The sequence below is a fragment of the Mustela lutreola genome, chromosome 15 (assembly GCF_030435805.1).
Source record: "Mustela lutreola isolate mMusLut2 chromosome 15, mMusLut2.pri, whole genome shotgun sequence".
NCBI classification, from domain to species: domain Eukaryota; kingdom Metazoa; phylum Chordata; class Mammalia; order Carnivora; family Mustelidae; genus Mustela; species Mustela lutreola.
The window spans coordinates 52,513,504-52,534,071 of NC_081304.1; the positions used below are offsets into that span (position 1 = coordinate 52,513,504).

A 20,568-nucleotide genomic window follows, 5' to 3' on the forward strand; every position below is an offset into this window, starting at 1 on the left:
GGAGGTCAAGACCAGAGGGGATGAAGAACTTTGGGTCTAAATACATGCGCTTGTGGCTGAAATTTATGGCCGAGCTGTCTGGCATTCTTAATACACAGTCTGGGCAGTCTAGGGGCTCTGGCCAGCCTAATGTGAATTTAAGGGGAAAGAAGTCATTATTTTCTGGATTGACCCCATTACCAAAATTGGACCCTTGTTATCTTGTGCTCTCTTATGATGGGATAAGAGAGACACTCCCAGCCTGGCAGCTCCCTCCTCCCTGCTGACTGGTGTCTCCTGGTGACTCAGCAGCAGATCTCTGGGTGGTCTATTTCTTGGGGTACAGATAGACTCCCTGCCCTTCTCTTTTCGTTGTTGTTGTTGTTGTTAAAGATTTTATTTAATTATTTATTTGAGAGAGAGAGAGAGAGAGAGAGAGAGAGAACGTGAGGTGGGGAAGGGACAGAGGGAGAAGCAGTCTCTCTGCTGTGCAAGGTGCCCACTTGGGGCTCAATTCTAGGACCCCGGGATCATGACCTGAGCCGAAGGCAGACTCTTACCTGACTGAGCCCCCCAGGTGCCCCTCAGTGGGCTCTTTTACATATTTCCTGTGAACGAGGAAACTCGGGGCTGCTTTGACTATAACTGTTGGGTGGGCCCCATGAAGTCAAGCCTCCTGAGTTTATTTAAGAAAAACCTTGCAACTTGAGTGAGGTGATATTGAGAAATACCTCCCCAAATGCCAATCCCTTCTCACATGGTAAAGTAGATTCGATTTACTCTACCAGGAATAATCTTTGACTTCCCAATGCCTTTGGAGCTCTAGGCACTGATACTTCCACCTAGACGTTTGGCTCTCTGACACCCACAATGATGAGCATTTTTGATCAAGGCTACCTCTGTACTAATAGGTTGGGGGTCCACCTGTGGGTGGCATAAAGGACTCATCTGGGTATGGAGCATGTTTGAGGGGAGACCTGGGCACTGGAAAAACAGGGCCGTCCATGCCTTCTCCCAACAGGTGTGCCAGGGACACACCCTTCTTCTGCTTCTCTTAAGGTCAGTCACCGGGAAGCTGGGACCCCGGGTCTTGCTAACAAGCTCTACGGCTTATTGGTTCTACCTTCTTGAACAGAGTAAATCAGGAAGGAAAGTCATTGATCTTTAGATCTTTAGGCCAAAGTCCCTGACTTTTAAAAAATTGTGGGAAAATACACTTAACTAAATTTACCATCTTCACCACTTTTAAGTATACCATGCAGCAACATTTAGTACACTCCCATGGTTGTGCTGTCCTCATCACCACACGTCCACGGAACTCTTTCCATCCTTGCATAGCTTTGTGCATTTACCACCAAAAGCAAGATACAGATCAGTTGCATCATTATAAGGATGCTTTGTGTCAACAAGGTTCAGCTCTAGAGTTCATGTTCCAATTCCAAAGGGTGAGAAGCAATCACGTAACTCAGGTCTCATCTGGAGATGTCCTGCTGCAGGTTTCCAACAGAGAGACCTGCCTCCAGGTGATGGTGCCTCACTTGAATTTAAGCCATGGCCTCCAGGGCCATGAATCAGGGGAGGGTGTGCAGAGGGGGGCCCCAGTTGCTCTAGTGCTTTCAACCAGCCCTTCCATTTCACATCCTTGTCCTGGTCACCAGCCACCAAGCTTACGCCATCAATCCCCACACCGCTAGTCAAATCCCATACAGTGTCACTGGAATTAAATCCCAGGAAGTGGCTTTTCAGAGCAAATGCTTCTACTAGAACATTGCTGTCCAGTAGGAATACAATGTGAGCCACATGTCTCATTTAAAAAAATTATTTTTAATAATACATATCTAATATATGCAAGATGGAATAATTGCAACATGGAATCAATATAAACATTTTTGATGAGATATTTGACATCTTTTTTTTTTTTTTTTTCATCTGAAGCCCTTGCTATCTGGTATGTATTTTGCACTTAGAGGGCTTCTCAGTTTGGACCAGCCACATTTCAAGGACTCACTGGCCATGTGTGTGTATTAACTCTAGAAGCAAATTCTGCAACTACCCTCTGAGACAAGTAATAACTCTAGAAGCAAACTCTGCAACCACACTCTGAGACCACCAATTGTCAGAGGAGCTTGTGAATTCCATTGACCTGAGCATTGGCCTTGATGGCTGTCAGGTAAGCCATGCTTTGGGCCAGCTGGTCGTGGAGAGTATACCAGGCTTGCTCTGAGAGTTCTGTTCCTTTGGGAATCTGTTATTTATCATCAGCCCTGGTTGGTCTATCTGTTCAGTGGCCCTAACAAGAGAACTCATCTAGAGGGGCAGGGAAGCTCTTAGTCCTGAGATGCATATTGACGCCTTTGGACAAGGTGAAGGCCAAGCCAGTTGGCCACTGCTTTTTAAAGGAATTGAAATGGAATTCCAGACTGTTGGAAATGAGTGGAGCTCTGACATTGGCTACAGTTTCAGATAGAACTCTGGAAACTCTGCGAGTTGGTATAGTTCCCTGCACCCAAAAAGTGAGGGAATGCCACGTTAGTCATCTGGGCTGACCTAACATGGGCTCTAGTATGAGAGGCAGTCCCTTTCTCTCCCCAGGCCCTTCTGTTCCAACATTCTTCCCAGAAGTTGGCATTGCCACCCACTTCCAGCCACCTCAGGAGATAACTGGAATGCCAGCAGCCCACAGGAGTCCTTTGTCAGCTAAAAGCACACTGGAAATGGGTGCCTGGATGAAAAGTCCTCTGTGTGTTGTAGGCTGGGACAATGTCGACCACGGCCTACACATTCATTATGAGGATATTTCTCTATATGTTTAATGCTCCCGAGAGAAGTGCAGACTTTCTGCAAAATGTATGGCGTAGTGGGCTTGCACATTGATTGCTTTTCTTGGAAAGGCTGCTATTCAGAGTCTGACCTCCCCCCTTCCCTGCCCTCCTCCCTGCCAAGCCCAAGCAGACGCACAGCGTGCTTCGAGATTGTGGCATGAGAGGTGTGGACTGAGGGAGTTTGTGCATTTTGCACACATCGGCTGTTACACGACGGAGGTGAATTTCATCTGTTTCTTTTCACTTTTTAAATGTGGCGACTTGAAAGGCTGAAACAACGTCTCTGGCTTGCGTTATGTTTCTGTGGGTCAACGCTTCTCAGGTGGGCGCCAGACAGGACAACCCCCTGGGCTGGGAGTCATGGTGTCTGATTTCCAGTGTCATCTGCGGGCAATGATGGGCTGAAAGACTGAGCAGATCCCTTCTCTGGGCCTCGGTTTCTTCATCTGCAAAATGGGAGCATTGAACTAGATCATACTCTAGCCACCTACAACTTTCAACCTCTCTGCTACCCAAATAACACAAGGTAGACAGGAAAGGAGGGATGGTGGGCACAGGCAGGCTCCATTCATGCCAAGAGGTGGCAGGGCTCATGCTTGAATCATTCTGATATAGGGTTAAAGGGCAGAGTATTGGTGAATGGACGGGACCCTGGGAGCACCCACTTCTTTATTCATCAGGCACCTCCCCGCCGAATTCTCTAGGGACTGTTCTCTCTCTGGAAACCGGAGCTCCCAAAGTTTCATCACATCCCCACCCAGAAGGTGTGAGGGGCTCAAGGAACCCCACTTACAGCCAGCTCGCAAGTGCAGGGCCCCGCTGCTCAGAAATCAATTTCAGGGCAAAGGAGCAAAGGCATTAACTGTCTCTTCCAGGAACACTTTTGCAGAAATCTTTTAAGAGCTGGAGGGAGTGACTGCATCTGGGCTCTTTGCATTGTTTATGCATGTAAACATTAAAATAAATATTTAAGGCCAATGAATAGAAGGGCCTCAGTTACTCCCTGGGCTCCTCTTTGCATCAGAGAAACCTGCATCTGGTCTGCCTGGGTTTTTGCCTTTCTCTCAGATTCCTCTTCCACTAGCTGGTCAGCATTCCCTGCCCTGCTTCCGACTTGCTTTAGGAAACCTGAACAGTTCTTTTTTCTCTACGGGAGAAAAAGTCCAGCAGGGGAATCCAGCATTCCCTGGCTTTCCTGCCTGCCCTGCATTCCACCGTCCTATCTTTCTTCTCCTGGCTCTCGCAGGTGACTCCCCTTTCCCCTGCTCAAGCCCTGGCTTCCTGGGTGCTCTCTTCTTGTGTTCTCTGCTTATGTGAGGAACGATTCCTCTACAATAATTAATAAAGCAATACCTCCTCTTTCCTGTGGGCTTACTCTACAGACCCGTTCATCTCAGTTGATCCTCTCTGTGACCACACCTGGTGGGGACAGTCGCTGAGGCGACTGGCAGGTCAGGGGTGCCTGAGTCCAGCCAGTCTATCCTGGAACCCCCACAAATAACTCCTCCACTGACTTCCTTCTTTGTAAGCCTCTATTTCTGTCTCCTTTGCATGCTGGTAGCACTTTTGGTTTTCCTCTATTATGGCACTTCTGGGAGTTTGCTCAGGTGACCTTAAGAAAGTACCACCGAGTTGGGGGCTAGAACAGAGATTTATTGTCTCCCATTTCTGGAGGCTGCATGTCCCAGAAGGGGTTGGTTTCTCCCAAGGCCTCTCTCCTTGAATTGTAGATGGTGGTCTTCACCCTGTGTCCTCCTGGGGTCTTCCTTCTGTGCCCTCTGTGTGTGTCAGTAACCTAATCTCTTCTTAGAAGGATCCCAGTCATACTCGTGGCCTGCCCTCGTGATCTTATTGACTTAATTACTTTTAAAAAACCTTATCCTGAAATGGACTCACCTTTTTAGGTGCTGGGGGGTTAGGACTTCAATATGTGAATTCCGTGAGACACAATTCAGCCCATAGCAGCACCGATCACGGTCAGCTTGATACTGTAGTAACGTAGGTGAGTGCCCGTTGTCCCTCCTGGCTAACGGAGACTGTGTCCTTGTAAGCCCTGTGTCCTTCTCCATGCTAAACCCAGCTCAGCACTTTTAGAGGAATGTTCCCATTTCTGGGCAAGTCCAGACCTTAAAGCCAAGGTAACCAAGTGGTCATCCTTGTGCCGGAGAACGCGTGCCATCTTTTTGCTCACCCTGATATTTCCTTTTTGTGTCATGAAATGGAAGAGCACAGTCTCTAGCTCTGCCTCAGACAAAGAAAGATCTCAGGAGGCCTGAGGAGTTGGGGGCTTTGAGTGAGGTCTGGCATCAGGGAGAGGGCTGGGGGCTGAGCTCCAGGTGGCGGGTGACATCATGTACCAGGTCTCAGAAGCCAAGGGGCCATGATGCCTGGGATATGCTTATGCACACATACAGGGCAGTATGTGGGGCTGAGGAGCGACATCTGAAGTCATCACATCTAGCTTTGGGATGCCACGACATCAGCCTGAGGAGCTGGGTTTTCTTGGTGCTTTATTGTACATGAAGTCCAATTACAGGGTTAAGATGAAGAGCTGGGCAGCAAAATGTCTATGCCTGACCCCTTCCTCAGGTTCATGGTATTTCCAGGAAGGGGCATCTTCTGTTCTTATTGTTTTTTTTTTTTTTTTTTTTAAAGAGTTTATTTATTTATTTGACACAGAGAGAGAGATCACAAGTAGGTGGAGAGGCAGGCAGAAAGAGAGAGAGGAGCAAGCAGGCTCTCCACTGAGCAGAGAGCCTGATACCGGGCTTGATCCCAGGACCCTGGGATCATGACCTGAGCTGAAGGCAGAGGCTTTAACCCACTGAGCCACCCAGGTGCCCCTTATTGTTGCTTTTTTAAGTAAGAAAGATACAGCCAATTCTGTTGACTGCCCCCAGGTGTCCCTATCTTGGTAAAAGTTACCATGCAGATAGATGCCTAGTCTGGAAACATGACCATCACCCAGACGTCTCCATCAGCCTCACCCCCTGAGTCTCCATCAGCCTTACCCCCATCTCTAAATCCCAGTGATTCCACCTCCTAAGGACCTCAGGAGTCTTGTTCCTCTGCACTACCTCATGGAGGACACCACTCTGTTGCCAAGACCCTACTGGGCTCTGGGCTTCTTGCCACACTGTGTAGACCCCCGCCCTCACCCCACCATGGACCCCAATTTGTTTTGCCCTTGGCCATCAGAGACATCTTTCCAAAATGTGAGTCACTGCCCCAGCTTGGAACTTGCTCGTGGCTCTTGGTTGTGCTTTGGGTTAAGTGTTGCCCCCTGTAAGGTCCTGATCCCTCTGACCTGTACCCAAACCCGCCAGCTGTTGGCCACATGGGATGTAGTGAGAGCTCTGAGCTCAGCTCGACCCCTTCCTGCTTCCTGCACCTAACTTGTTATTTGGCTCAGATGCCGCCTTGCATGGAAACCATCCTTGATGCCTAGTCTGGGATCCCGCATGACTCTCTTCCCACTCCTGGTGGAACACTCGCCACGAGGAAGGCACCACACATGCCTGTTGTGTCTTCCATGGGTTCTAAGCTCTCTCAGCACAGGGCAATATCTACTTGCCAACCTTGTACCCCCAGGTCCCAACACAGGGTTTGCATAGAGAAGGGACTCAATCCATAATGTATTATTTGGGTGAACAGGTAGTACATTCCTTGCTGTAACCACAGTTACCTTTTTTTCTGCTTAAATAAGTCCAAGCTTCTAGGACCTCATTAAAGTTAGAGTGTTCAGTTCTGGTTATTTGAATTAAGGCCTAAACTCTCCACCCATATATGTAATTCCACCAACACAGGTAGGAAGGAAGAAATAACCTGCCAACTTGGGTTGGCTCTTCCTTATCTCTCTCTGGGGCCCCTGACCGGTTAGAAACCTGTGTAGGACATGAGCGTGTGGGATGGAGGGAGCCCAGAGCAAGGGTGGAGCTTGGCAGCTCCTCTGTTGTTCAGAAATAACTCCTGTACTGGGGTGTCATCTGTCAGGGTGATCCAGAGGTGTGGGGGATTCTTTTTTTATTGTGCCTGGGGCATCTTCTATTTTCCCTCTGGGAAATGAGAAGAAGCAGACTGAGGGCTCTAAGCAGAGTTCTTCAGACCCCCTTGGGACACCTATGACACATGACAGAGGACGTAGCTCAAACGAACCTGTAGCTTGCCCAGCAGGCCAATGATGAAGGAGCCTTGTGTCCTCCCCAGGGCTTCAGCTGGCATGACCACCCAGAATAAGATGCTCTAGGAAGCTCAGTGATTCACAGGGCACAGGGTCAGCTCACGTGTAATCAGTCCCATCCTCCAAAGTCAACAAAGCCTGCTCAGGTCATCAGCTAAACACCATTTCTGTGTCTTCCCGGAGAATCACGTTGCTAGGTAGGCAACGACAGTGACCAGAGGTCTGTCATGTACCAGGAGAAAACACTCAGCCAGAAAGAAGTTAGCAACAAAATGTAAAGAGTCACACAAGACATCTGGTTAAAGAAGGCTGTTTGCACCCATGTTCATGAAACTCCATCAGTGTTACAGGAGAGGGCTTGGGAAAGAAAAGCAGAAGACCATAAGGGTAGAGAAAAGGAGGAAGGAGTCAGTCATAGCTGTACGTTGGAAGATGGCACATGGACAAGTAGGAACTGACGGAGCAGCTATGGGAAGCTCATTGCTAACCCTGTGCCAGGAAAGATGAGAAGCAGCCCAGAAGCTTCCAAAGGGTCAGGAATGGCAGCACCGTGTGCCTTTAAAAGTGGAGGTCAGAGAGATCATCGTTGGAAGAGCTGTCAAAGAAGTTAGGTCTCCCCCTCCTCCCCGGCCCCTCCCTTCTCCCTGGCCTGTCCCCACCCCCATAATTTCCTGCTTTCACCTTGCACCACATGCTGATAGAAAACCAGGGAGATGGTTAAACGGAAGGTCTCTGGACCGGGGGACACAGGGCACAGTGAACCAATACTCAAATGGCTGTTTTGGAACGTGTCCTAAAGGCAGTGAGCTGGGCACGGCAGGAGGTGGTGGCCCTGAATTAATGAGGCGGGAGGCAGTTTTACGATGGGAGGGATGACTAATGACAAAGCACAGAGGCCAGAAAGGGTTGGTTGTTAAGGAGATGGGTTTGGCGGAAGCCCTCGGGGGCTGGTACAGGGTGGACAGGGCTGGGAAAGGAGGTGCGGTGAGCTCTGAGGGACGCGATGATGCCAACCTGGAGGCTCACATTCGGGAAGAAAGGGTCGTCAACTAGAATGTAAAATGTTGGAAAAGGGATTTCAGGAGGACTTTGCTGCAAATGAATGTCTAGCTTGAAGTCTGGAGAACCCGGTCCAGGGAGTCCAGGAAAAAGCTTTTGACGATAACCAAGGGGTAGGCAGGAATGGGGATAGGACAGAGTGGGACAGGGGTGGGAGGAAAACGCAGACTCTTCCCCCGGTCAAGACAAATGCTGTCTGTTCCTGCAATTGTTCCTCTGCCTCTCTGGGTCCCTGCCCCTCTTCCTAAATACAGTTTTTGGCAGGTAAGAACACTAGATTTATGAGAACAAAGTCCCAGTTCTTGGACTCGTCTGAAGGAATCCAAGCCAGAAAAATGAACTTGACTTTAGATAGAAAAAAAAAAAAAAAACCATTCTCTGAAGAGATTTCTTGGTCTACGATCGACCATTCATCACCCACAGGGCCCTGGATGTGTTCTCTTAGACACCATGCAGGAAAGGGGGTGAAATCATGCCCACTAGCTGTCACTCCTGAAGCCTCCCCTTTCCTCCCTAGGGTCTCTCTACTACCTTCCGTTTCCCACCCTACGTGCAGGGTCCAAATCACCTGAACTCTTGCAGCCCATGCAAGGTAAGGATGAAACACCTTAAAGATAGGAACCTGTTGATTTTAATAATTACGACTAAACCTCAGTGGGTCGATGGGTCAATCTTGACCTACAGAGGAAGAGGGACTCCGAGTGGCCTACCATCGCAGAGCTGGTACCATCACCACAGTGTGTGAGCAAATAATGCTATTGACTCCTTTTGGGTCCTTCTCTAGTCAGATCCCAAGGCATGTACAGTCATGTAGCAAATATGCTTCTTTTTTTTTGGCCTGGAGTCTAAGGAGTGAAACCAAACGTCCTTCAGTCTGATAACATTGGATGTTTCCTGTGTTTGGGTGTGTTGTTTGATTAACCATAGATCTATCTTTTTATTTTCTTCTTCTTCTACTGACTCTGTGTGTGTGTGTGTGTGTGTGTGTGTGTGTGCAAAATATACACAAGAAAAAATTTACCATTTTAGCCATTTTTAAGTGTACAATTCATTGCCATTAACTGCATTCACATTGTTGTGCAACCTGCTTCTCTTGGAACACTAAGCATGATCTGCCACCTGCATTCTTCAGGAAAAGACTGCTGTCTCCTCCCCCTCTCGTCCTGATTGCAGTCTTGGAATCAGTAGGGCCTTAGAGATGGTGTTGTTCTAACCTCCAACTGGATGCAATCCTCTCTGTAAGCTCCTGACTTCTGCTCAGGCCTGTCCCCAAGCACCACTCAGTGAGCTAGATCATTTCCCTCATGGGACACAGTATGCCACCAAGCCCACTGGCTTCTATACTCTTGCCCACTGGATCCTGCTCAGCCTGCTGGAGCACATTCCAGAAGGCTCTTACCTGTGCTGCAGGAAAGTTCGTCAAATATCCAAAAGGTCATGCTGTAGCAGAAACCCAACTGGCTCTGTAATTAAACAGATCTGAGTTCAAATCCAAAAATCTATCGATGTGCCCCAGGGCAGATCTGTTCTTTGAGCCTCTGTTTCCTCTTCTGTAAAGTGGAGATCCTATGCTCAAGTTGCAATGAAGCTGAGAAATAATGCATAACAAACACCCCACATCATCTGTGAAACTCAAGAGACTCTGGAAATCATTTTTGTTTAAAGACAGAAAAGACTTCTCTGTCTGCACATCACTGGCACCCCTCACTTTTCTTCATGTGACAAGGTTTCTATCCATCTATAACGGATCCCCTTCATTGTCAATAGATGTATATTCAATCGAAGAGTCAATAGTATCTATTCACATCTGTGCAAACCACAAGTTTGCACTTATGCCTGATGAAAATGATCCAGAGAGTTGGCAAATTGAAGGCAATAATCATTCACCCATCCAATGTTTATAACACTGTGTATTTGCACAGAAGAGCTAGAGGCTTTGGGCATTGTTTATATAACAGTCTGTGATTATTTATCTAACAGCTTATGATTATGTAATGGCTTATGAGCCTGAGATGGAATCCAGACATGTCTGTGGAAGAGGGAAGGGTTGGACTCTGGCGGGTGTATTTCCACAAGAGGCTGAGGGCATCGTGGGAGGTGCCCACCCTAAGCTGCGAAGAGCCAGGTATGATAAACCTCTTTCCAATCATGGCAGGGGAAGAGTGATTCTGTGTGGGTGTCGCTCAAATCCATCCACAATTCAGCATATAGACATACATCTGCATCCAAGAAAAGAGGATTTGAAAGTAAAAATGGAACTGTGTTACTCCGAATGCTCATAGGCAGCTCATGGGTCAGAATGAGGAGGTTGGCCAAGAGCCAGGGGACTGCATGCAGGTTATTGTGGTAAATGTTGCCCCATCTGTACCCACTGGTAGTGAGGATAGGAGACATTCAAGAGAATTCAACACAGAATAGTGCCTAATGAATGACCAAAATTCAGCAGGGGATTTAAGAAAGAAACCTCACAACATAAGTGGTCATAAGAGGGTAGGAAGTGTCATGTGCTAGGAGGAAGGACCAGAAAAAGTACTCTAGCCATTCAGGAAATGGAAAGATGACTGATAGAGGAGGTGTGGGTGGGAGCAAAAGTTGGGTAGAGAAGTAGCCCTGAACAATGGGGTAGCTGACAGTTGTATCTGTCCTCTAGTAGTTCTCCTCATCTTCCACAGTAACACAACTCCCAATTTTTAATTGGGACTATGGCCACTCACAAATAAAGACATTTCCCAGATGACCTTGCAGCTAGATGTGAACCACATGACTGAGTTCAAAGAATGTCAGTGAACTGTTATGTGGCAGTTTCCAGGAATAGTTCCTAAAAGATAGCTGATATACATCCTTTACCCTCTTTTTCTTTGCTCCTTCCTGTGCCCTGATTCATAGAATATGGATATGATGAAGAAACTCTGGGTCCTACATCGGACCATGTGGATGACAGAGCAATGAGCAGGAAAGAGCCTGGGTCTCTAAACTTCTATATGAAGGAGGGAAAAAATCGGATCTTGTTTAAGCCTCTTATTTTTGGTCTCTGTTGTACTTAACAACAATCCTAACAGATACAGATGGGCAAGATTTAGGCACATGGAAGTGGGATTCAGGGAATGAATATTCCAGGCAGAGTGATGGCAAAAAGACAATATGAGGGGCATGTGAGGAAGAATGGGAAGAACCGCGAGGATCTCCTGGGCAGTTAAGGGCAGTGAAGGGGAGGAAAAGGAAGTAAGGTTAAAAAAACATCACTGGGTCTGGGTAATACAAGACTTTGAACGATGAATGAAGGAGTCTGGACTTTATTCTGAGCCACTGAATATTTTTGGGTGAAGAAGTGTCCTGATAGGAATAGAGCTTTGGGAAAATGAATCAGAGAGCAGTGAAGGCAGTGACACCAACTGTAGGACTATTGTAATATCTGGGAGAAAGAATGGGTCTTAATAATGGCAAGGACAGAGGGAATAGAAAGGAGAGGTAGGATCCTTGGATGTTGTTCCCCAAATGTTCTCCAGGAGATTCTTTCTGAGAGGGGTTTTATTTGGGGAGACTAAGAAAACATATGGAACCTTGAGCACAGGAAGAAGTGAAGGGGATGTCACTTGGGAGAAGCTAGGGCACAGAATGGGGCATTGGGGACATCTGAAGATTAACTACTGTATTCACCTACTGTATAAACAACAGGATGTGATTATGAGATGACTTATGTATGATCAGCCTTTGCATTTAAGGTCCATGAGACATAAATACATACTCCCTACTTCAAAAAATTGGAGATAGCGCTAACCATAATCACCTAACCTTCACTAGGGGAGGGAAGTTATCTGCTGCTTGTTGTCAAGAAGTAGCAGAGTGAGAAGATAAAATTGGTAGAGCCAATCTTCTCCTGGTAGATCCTTCCTACAGAAGGATGAAAACAGGGGTCATCCCACCTTGGGAAAAGTGATGTTTATCCAACTGACAAGTGTCTGATGTGCCAACAAATATGAGGTTATAATGGGAGACCTTCCTCTGGGTATTCATATTTTCTTCCAAGGAACTTCTGTTCTAATCTCAAGGAAGCTTGAGATCTATTGGAAAAGAGTGTTTTGGGAACATGAACTCAGAGCAATGAGAATTAGTTTTAGAGAGTGCCCAGCATAGACTGCGGGCTATGCTATTCCGCAGTCTACATTGGTATAGGGCTTGGATGCTTGGACTTTAGGACATTTTTCGTGTGCATTTCCTCCCTGCCTCCTGCCACAGTACAGGGATGGAGAAACACAGACACACTTTCTAGACTGTTCAGACCTCCCATTTTTGATGGCAACGTTACTTGGCCAAGGCATAGTTCTTAGTTCATAGGATGAGTCACATCACTTCTCTGGGCTATAGATTCCTCCTCCATAAAATAGAAGGACTGATCACATCATGATGAAGTCAGTTCCAGCCCCAACACTCCAGAATGCTGTGAACACATCTTACTACCCTGGGAGCATCAGGGTAAAGAGTATGATGCCCAGTCCTAAATCCAAGGGAGGGCCCAAGGGAAATCAAAGACTGAGTCAGGAACTGGAGTCACAGAGTTAAGTCACTCCTTCTTGTTGGAGCTCCAGGACACTGCAGCCAAAGGATACCCTTGGCAACTGTTGCTATGACAGTTTTCTTGGAATCATGACAGTGTTTTACCCATAACCCAGTGCTTCTCTCTGGGTAATCAGACCAGTCTGCTGAATTTGGAGAGTCCCATTGGTTCCTGATCAGGCTTCTTTACGGTTATTATGCTTGAACTGGAACTTTCCAGAGATGGATGGATAGAAGAGGCTGAAAGATGCCTAAAATGTTGTATGCCTGGACCCCCTATCATGTCATCATGTAATGTCCAAGTTGTATTAGTATGAAAATGTGTCCTTTCTGTTTTTGATGCCCAAGAGGGACTCATCATGTCCCCACATTCTCTTTTCTTCCCCAGGGAGTACAACAATGTCCTCTCAGTAGGAGGACCTGTGAGAGAAGACTGTGAAGAGACTGGTCTAACTGAAGCATGGGTCTGGCTCAGGTAACTCTTTTGTGGCCCATTCCCCAATCCATAATTCCTAAGGCCCATGGTTGCCCATATGGTACATATTCCCCCACCCCCAGTTTGTCTCTGGCCAACCCTGCTGGCCTTCCTCCAGCTCCTCAGTGTGATACATATCTCACATCTTTTTCTCTTGTGCAGGTTTTCAAGCCAGCTATGGCCTTCTCTGGTATTCAAAGAGTGCTGGCCACCATGTGCCAGGCCATCTGCCAGTAAAGAAGTGAAGAGCCAGTCCTCCTGCTTCCCAGGTGCTTAGGTGATGGAGCCAGGGCATCATCTACTATGTGTTCTCTGAAAATGAGAGCTACTAGAAATGAAGGATTAGGAGGGCCTGGGCAATAAGACTAAAGTCAAAGCAGGTGGAGATCCATGTGGGTTAGGGCAAAATTGGGAGGGTCTGTGTAGATAAAACACCTGCATCTGCCCTGTGTTCAACCTCTGCTCAGTGGTGCCTGTGCCTGGGGAGCACCCTACCTCTACCCATCACCTCTTCTCTTAGATGAAGAAATATCAAAGAGAAGGGGAAATAATGGGGTGTTTCCCATCTCCAATTTATCAGCCATGCATGCTGTCACAAAGTCAGAACTTTCACACCCCACACTTAGTGGGCGCCAAGTCCCATTGTCTCCAAGACCTTAACATTTATCAAATCTACCTTTCTCCCAAAGCCCACCCACTCCCCTCTCTCATTTGAAGTATCGCCGTGGCAGCCTACTCTGGCCATATCCCTGTTCCTCCTCTGCACCCCTTCCAGACTGACCTGTCTAAAGTAAGGCTGATTATGGGCATGACTTTACTGCACAAATCCCTTCCATTTATTTCCACTGTCTACAGGTGGTGGTACAAACTGGGAGACAGTGCTTTCAGGGTCCTGCTTAGCCTGCCCTTACCCATCAGTGCAGGCTTTTGTCTAATCACCTGCCATGGTACGATCTACCTCATTTATCACGGGCTCCAGTCTTCCTAGGATATTTCTCACTTGACTCATATTTGCACAAAAATATTTGCCCTCTCTCCTCTTCTTGTGCATGAGTACTGCTTGTCCTTCAAGGGTCTGCCCAGTCACTACTGTCTCATGACGCCTCTCCCAATTGTCTTAGAGAAACTTAGGTGGTCCTTGATCAAGGCCACCACTGTCTTCGGCACATATCTCCACCAGAACAGCTGCCAAACTACATTTCATTTGTTTACACCTAATGGAGAAACCCAACCTGTAATCACATTTTTATCTTTTATCTTTATTGGGTGTCCATAAAATCTTATATAAAATTAATCGATGTACAGAAAAAAAAGGTGAGTAGTAAATAAAGAGGTGGCGAGGTTGGCCGTGCCTCTGGTCAAAGGGTAGATGGAAGGTTCAATGACTTGGGTAGAAATCTGAGAGAGAGAGAGAAAAACATACTAAAACCGTAATGTTTGGATGTTTTAAATAAAGGTTCGCTTGGATATGCAAGGAGTAATGGTAAAATGAGGACTTTTTCTTTTTTTTGCCTCCATTCCTGGAGTTTTGGGGTCTGCGAGGTCAGAAATGTAACACTGCACTTTTCCTAAACAAAGCCTCAGTTTGTCGTCTGTGAGTGAGGGGGAAGATCCCGGGTGCGGGGGAGGAGGGCCAACAATGGCTTTTTTACACCATATTTCTGGCCCCCAGCTGGTTTGGTTTGCCAGCAAGGGAAGCCCTGGGGCCGGACATCATGAGTCATCTGTAGAGGAGGAAGAGTTACCCCGGGGGTGAATAGGATAGGGCATTCCAACTGCAAACAGTTTTTTGAAATTTACCTTGGAAATTTGTGCTTTCAAATATTGAAAAATATTCAACAGGTACCTGCCGTGTGCTAGACAGGAAGGTACTAGGCATCTAAAGACTATGAAAATTCAGTCTAGTGGAGAAATGTGAACCTAGAGAGACAACTCCCAAAGCGTTAGGGAAACAAAGAGCAAGAAGTAATTGCATTAGTTAAGACGACAGAAACCTCAAAATATTAGTGGTTCACATAAGATAGTTTATTTCTCTTACACATAAAAAATGTCCAGAAGTGGGCAATCCTGGGCTTGTAGGATGGCTCACCCACACGAGGAGCCCAGACTTTTGTCTTCTGCTCCACCATCCTTGGCTGTGGCTTCCTTGTTATCTTGTCCTTGATGACGAAGAGAGTTTCAGCCAAGACACCTGCATTCCAGGTGACGGAAGGGAGGAAAGATAAGCCCCTCTCATCTCAGGCAGCTCTTTGAGCAGCCTTCTTGCCAGGACAGCATTCCTGCTCAAGTATTAGTCTCTTGGCCACACCTACCACCTTTATAGGTCGCTAGAAATAGTCTTTTTTTAGGGGGACAGTCAGCAATGTTCCCAACTAAAAGTTGGCATTCTATTACGAAGGAGGGAATGGAAAACAGATGTTTATGTGGTCAACCAGCAATTTTTGACAAACTAACCCCATTTGAGGTACTCTGGAGTTTATTTTTGTCATAAAATTAATGTTACTTACGATTCTACACGCAAGAACATTCCAGATACCCCCACTCCCAAGGCAGAACTCCCTAGGAAAACTGGATGGATGAGTGTATTCTTGGCCAGGAGTGCTCTTTGACTCTTGCCCTCTGGATTCTAGGGTGGTGAGTGCAGAGCCGATAAGACTGCACTGACTCATCCAGCCTGGGATGCAGAGGATTAGGAAAGGTGAGAGTCTGGCAATGAATTCCCCCCACCCTTTATGAAGTGATCCTATTCCCTCATCAAACCTGACCCGGTGACTCTCTCAGACTCTGACCGATCAGAATGTCAATCCCTCCTCTCATGGGGATAATCTAATTCTAGGCTGGAGGTTTCAATAGTTCATTGATCTTGGGCTAAGGTGAAGTGTGGGGACAAAGGGGAAATAGTTTCCCCTGTTCCTAGCATCTGAGTAAGAGGGTAGATGGCATGAGGTGTGGTAGAAATAGCCACATCTTGTGCAGATGATTAGACTGCCCTGAACTTGAGTTCCCTACTACTTGATGGATGGTCGTAGCTTCTGCTCTCCCTACCTTGAGTTTGTTAGGATGATCTCACTATTATTTCTTATTTTTTTAATTGTTGTTCAAATTTCCAAGAAAGAGAATCCGACAGGAAGATATAGGAATATGAAGAAAATTCACGTGTTGACTATTGAACAAATAAACACAAACAGCTGCAAAAATGTGCACTCCCCAAGAATTAGGGCAGGAGATTCTAGAAAGAATAAGGTAACGTGAGGTGGATTGTGGTGTTACCAGCTTTAGGGAGGCATAATGGACACGGAATGAACAATTTGACTTTTTACATATATAAACAAATACACACATGTATCCATGAGATAAGCACTACAATCGAGATAATGAATGTACTCATTACTTACCAAAGTTTCCTTGTTCCTTTTTTGTCATCCTTCCTTTTCGCTTCCATGTGCCCCTACCCTCGCTCCCGTTTTTTGTTATTATACGTTTATTTGTGTATGCTGGAATTTTAAAAAAAAGATTTTATTTCTTTATCTGACAGACAGAGATCACAAGGAGGCAGAGAGGCAGGCAGAGAGAGAGGAAGGGAAGCAGGCTCCCTGCTGAGCAGAGAGCCTGATGCGGGGCTCGATCCCAGGACCCTGAGATCATGACCTGAGCCGAAGGCAGAGGCTTAACCCACTGAGCCACCCAGGCACCACTGGATTTTTTTTTTTTTTTTTTTTTTAAAGCCAAGGGAACTATACAGTATAGTCTGTAGTCTTGTTTCTGTCTGGCATAATTACTTTCAGATTCATCCGTGTTGTTTCATGTGGCAATGGTTTATTCCTTTTTATTGCTGAATAGTATCCCATTGCATTGATATATTATGATTTTTTTATCCATTCACTTGTTGATGAACATCTGGGTCGTTTTCCATTTGGGGTTTTTAGAAATAAAGCTGTTATAAAAATTTAAGTACAGGTTTTTATGTAGACATATGCTTCCATCGCTCCAAGATAAATACCTAGAAATAGAATGGTTGGATCATATGGTTAAGTATATATTTAAATTTGTTAAGCAAGTTAACCTTTTAATTTTGAGAAAACTGTAGATTCAAATGCAGTTGTAAGAAGTAATGTCTTGGGGCGCCTGGGTGGCTCAGTGGGTTAAGCCTCTGTCTTCGGCTCAGGTCATGATCTCAGAGGCCTGGGATCGAGCCCCGCATCCGGCTCTCTGCTCAGAGGGGAGCCTGCTTCCCTTCCTCTCTCTCTGCCTTCCCCTCTGCCTCCTTGTGATCTCTCTCTGTGTCAAATAAATAAATAAAATCTTAAAAAAAAAGAAGTAATATCTTTACTCAATTTCCTTCAATGGTGACATTTTGCAAAACTGTAGCACAAAAAAAGTGAAACAAAACAAAACAAAACCAAACGACCACCACCACCACCACCATAACAAAATTCTAGCACATATCACAACTAGGATATTCACCTGCTGTAATTCACTGATCTTGTTCAGTTGTGTTTGTGTTCATTTGCGTATGTGTGCATATAGTTCTGTGCAACCTTACCCCATGTGTGTGTTCATGCATCCACCACCTCAGTCAGGATACAAACTAGTTCCACCCCAACAAAGATCCCTGTGGTCCCATTTATTTCTACCTACCTCCTTTCTTCTCCATCCCATCCCTGTCCTCATTTCCTGGCAACCACTAATCTGTTCTCTATCTCTGTAATTTTGTTACTCCAAGGATGTTGTATAACTGGAATTATACAGTATGTAGATTTTAAGATTGACTTTTTTCGATCAGTACAATTTCCTTGAGATTCACCCAAGATGTGCATTACTTTTTATTGCTGCATAGTATTCCGTGGTATGGATATATGCTGTTTATTAAACTGTTCATATTTTGAGGGACATTTTTGTTGTTTCCAGTTTTAGCCTGATATGAATTAAGCTATTACAAACATTTTGATAAAGACTTTTGTATATACCCAAGAGGGCAATGATTGGGTTGTCCTGCAGTTGTATGTTTAGTTTTATAAGAAAGTGCCACATTGTTTCCAAGAAGAGCTGTACCATTTTCTATCCTCCTAGCAATGTGTAAGTAACCCATTTTCTCCACATTATTACCAGCTTTGGGGGAATTATTTTTTATTTTTGCTCTTCTGATCCATGTGTGGTAGTATTTCATTGTTTTAATTTGCATTTTTCTGATGGTTGCTGCTTTTGAGCATCTTTCTTTTGCTATTTGCTATTTGTGTGTCCCCTTCAGTGAAAAAAAGTCTGTTCATGTCTTTTTCCCATTTTCTAAATGGATTGTCTTCTTAATTTTGAATTTTGAAAGATTTTTAAAAATCATATATTCTTGATAGCAGTCCTTTGTCAGATGCTTGGTTTGTGAAATTTTTCCCAGTCTCTAGCTTGTCTTTTTAAAGATTTATTTATTTATTTATCTATCTGATACAGAGAGAGAGATCACAAGTAGGCAGAGAGGAAGGCAGAGGGAGAGGGGGAAGCAGGTTCCCTGCTGAGCAGAGAGCCTGATGCAGGGCTTGATCTCAGGACCCCGAGACCATGACCCTGGATGAAGATAGATCCACCCAGGTGCCCCTAGCTTGTCTTTTTTTTTTTCTTTAAAAATTTTATTTATTTATTTGACGGAGAGAGAGAGAGAGAGAGAGAGAGAGAGAGAGCAAGCAGCAGAGGGAGAGGGAGCAGGGAGCCTGATATGGGAATTGATCCCAGGACTCTGGGATCATGACTTGAGCAGAAGGCAGACACTTAACTGACTGAGCCACCCAGGCATCCCTCTAGCTTGTCTTTTTATCCTCTTAATAAGTATTTAATTTTGTAAGAAACAGCCAAACTGGGTGTGGTGCATAAATAATGAATCTTAGAATCTTGGAACACTGAAAAAAAAAAAAAAAGAAAAAAGAAATAGCCAAACTATTTTCCAAAGTAGTGGGACAATTTAGCATTCCTACTGACAATGTATGAGAGGTCCAGTTCCTCTATATCCTCACCAACACTTGGTATAGTCAGTCTTTTGAATTGCAGGTATTGTATTGAACAGGTAGTGACATCGCAGCATAGTTTTCCCTCATGGCTAATGATGTCCAACGTCTTCTCATGCATTTATTCACCATGCATCTTCTTTGGTTAAGTGTTTGCCTGGGTATTTTGCCCATTTTTATTGGGTTGTTTGTTGTGAGAGTCCTTTATATATCTTGGTATGAATCATTTGTTGGATATATTTTACACATACCATCTCCTAGTCTGTGACTAGGCAGGCTGTGTCTAAGAAATTTTTTCCCTATAAAAACTGGATTTCATCTTATATCTCAAGAGAAAAATGAAATATTATATTCATTTGACTGGAATTAAGACAGGGGAGATTAAAATGTCCTATTAATAAGGCAAATAGTGGAAGGTATTTCATTCCATGTTACTGGAATGACGGGGAAAGGAAGCAAGGACAAGCCAAAGATGGATGAATGTTTTTGAAATAGTCCCTAATTTTAGTTAATTAGTTGTTTAGTATTTAGCTAATTTGTTATTTTTTATGTTTTTTGCATTTTGTTATTGAATAATTGTTGTTACTCTGATTTAGCTTTAATTATGAGTGAGATCTGGAGTGCCTGAGTGGCTCAGTTGGTAAAGCAACCGCTTTCCGCTCAAGTCATGATCCTGGAGTCCCAGGATCGAGTCCCACATTGGGCTCCTTGCTTGACAGGGAGGCTTCTCCCATTGACTTCTCTCCTCTTGTGCTCTCTCTCTCGCTCTCAAATAATAGAGAAATAAAATATTCAAAACAAATTATGAGTGATTTTCTTTTTTTTTGGTGAATTGGTTATTTGTGAGGTTTTTTTTTTTTTTTTGGTCCAAAATGCCTATTCATCTCATTCACATTTTTTCTGTGGGATTTGTTTGTCTTTTGCCATTGTGGATGCTGATTAATAAGACCTGTTTATTAATATTTGTATATATGTTTCCATAAGACTTGTGAATATTTTTTGGGTGTCAGTTTGATGTTTTGTGTTTTTTTTTGTGTGTGGTTTTTCATGTAGGAAAATTGAACTTTTTAAAAAAGATTTTATTTATTTATTTGACAGACAGAGATCACAGGTAGGCAGAGAGGCAGGCAGAGAGAGAGACAGAGGGAAAAGGAAGCAGGCTTCCTGCTGAGCAGAGATCCAGATGGGGGGCTCGACCGCAGGACCCTGTGATCATGACCTGGACCGAAGGCAGAGGCTTTAACCCACTGAGCCACCCAGGCACCCCAAATTAAACATTTTATAAGCAGGATTGTAAAGGTGAGAAATGGAGGTAAAAGTCCAGATGCTTCACAGGAACAGCACCTTTCCTTTGGTATTGGTGGCTGGCTGGGATGAGATGAGGCTCTGGATACCAGGGGAAAGGATTGAGAACCATCTGGACTTGTTCGGAACAGATTTATAGAAAGAAAGCAGACTTGCTGGTTACAGAGCCCTGGGTTCTAATCCTCATGCTGCTAACACCCAGCA

The 20,568-nt window shown here is 45.2% G+C and overlaps 1 long non-coding RNA gene across 1 annotated transcript in view; it reads left to right on the forward strand.

Moving 5' to 3' along the window:
* The first annotated feature begins 10,021 nt into the window (after positions 1-10,021).
* The window catches only part of LOC131816770 (uncharacterized), a 31,302-nt gene continuing 20,755 nt past the window's right edge, over positions 10,022-20,568 (forward strand). The window contains exons 1-3 of the long non-coding RNA XR_009348174.1: positions 10,022-10,165; positions 12,983-13,069; positions 13,232-13,338. This is a non-coding gene — a long non-coding RNA (uncharacterized LOC131816770). The remainder of the gene's footprint in view (positions 10,166-12,982; positions 13,070-13,231; positions 13,339-20,568) is intronic.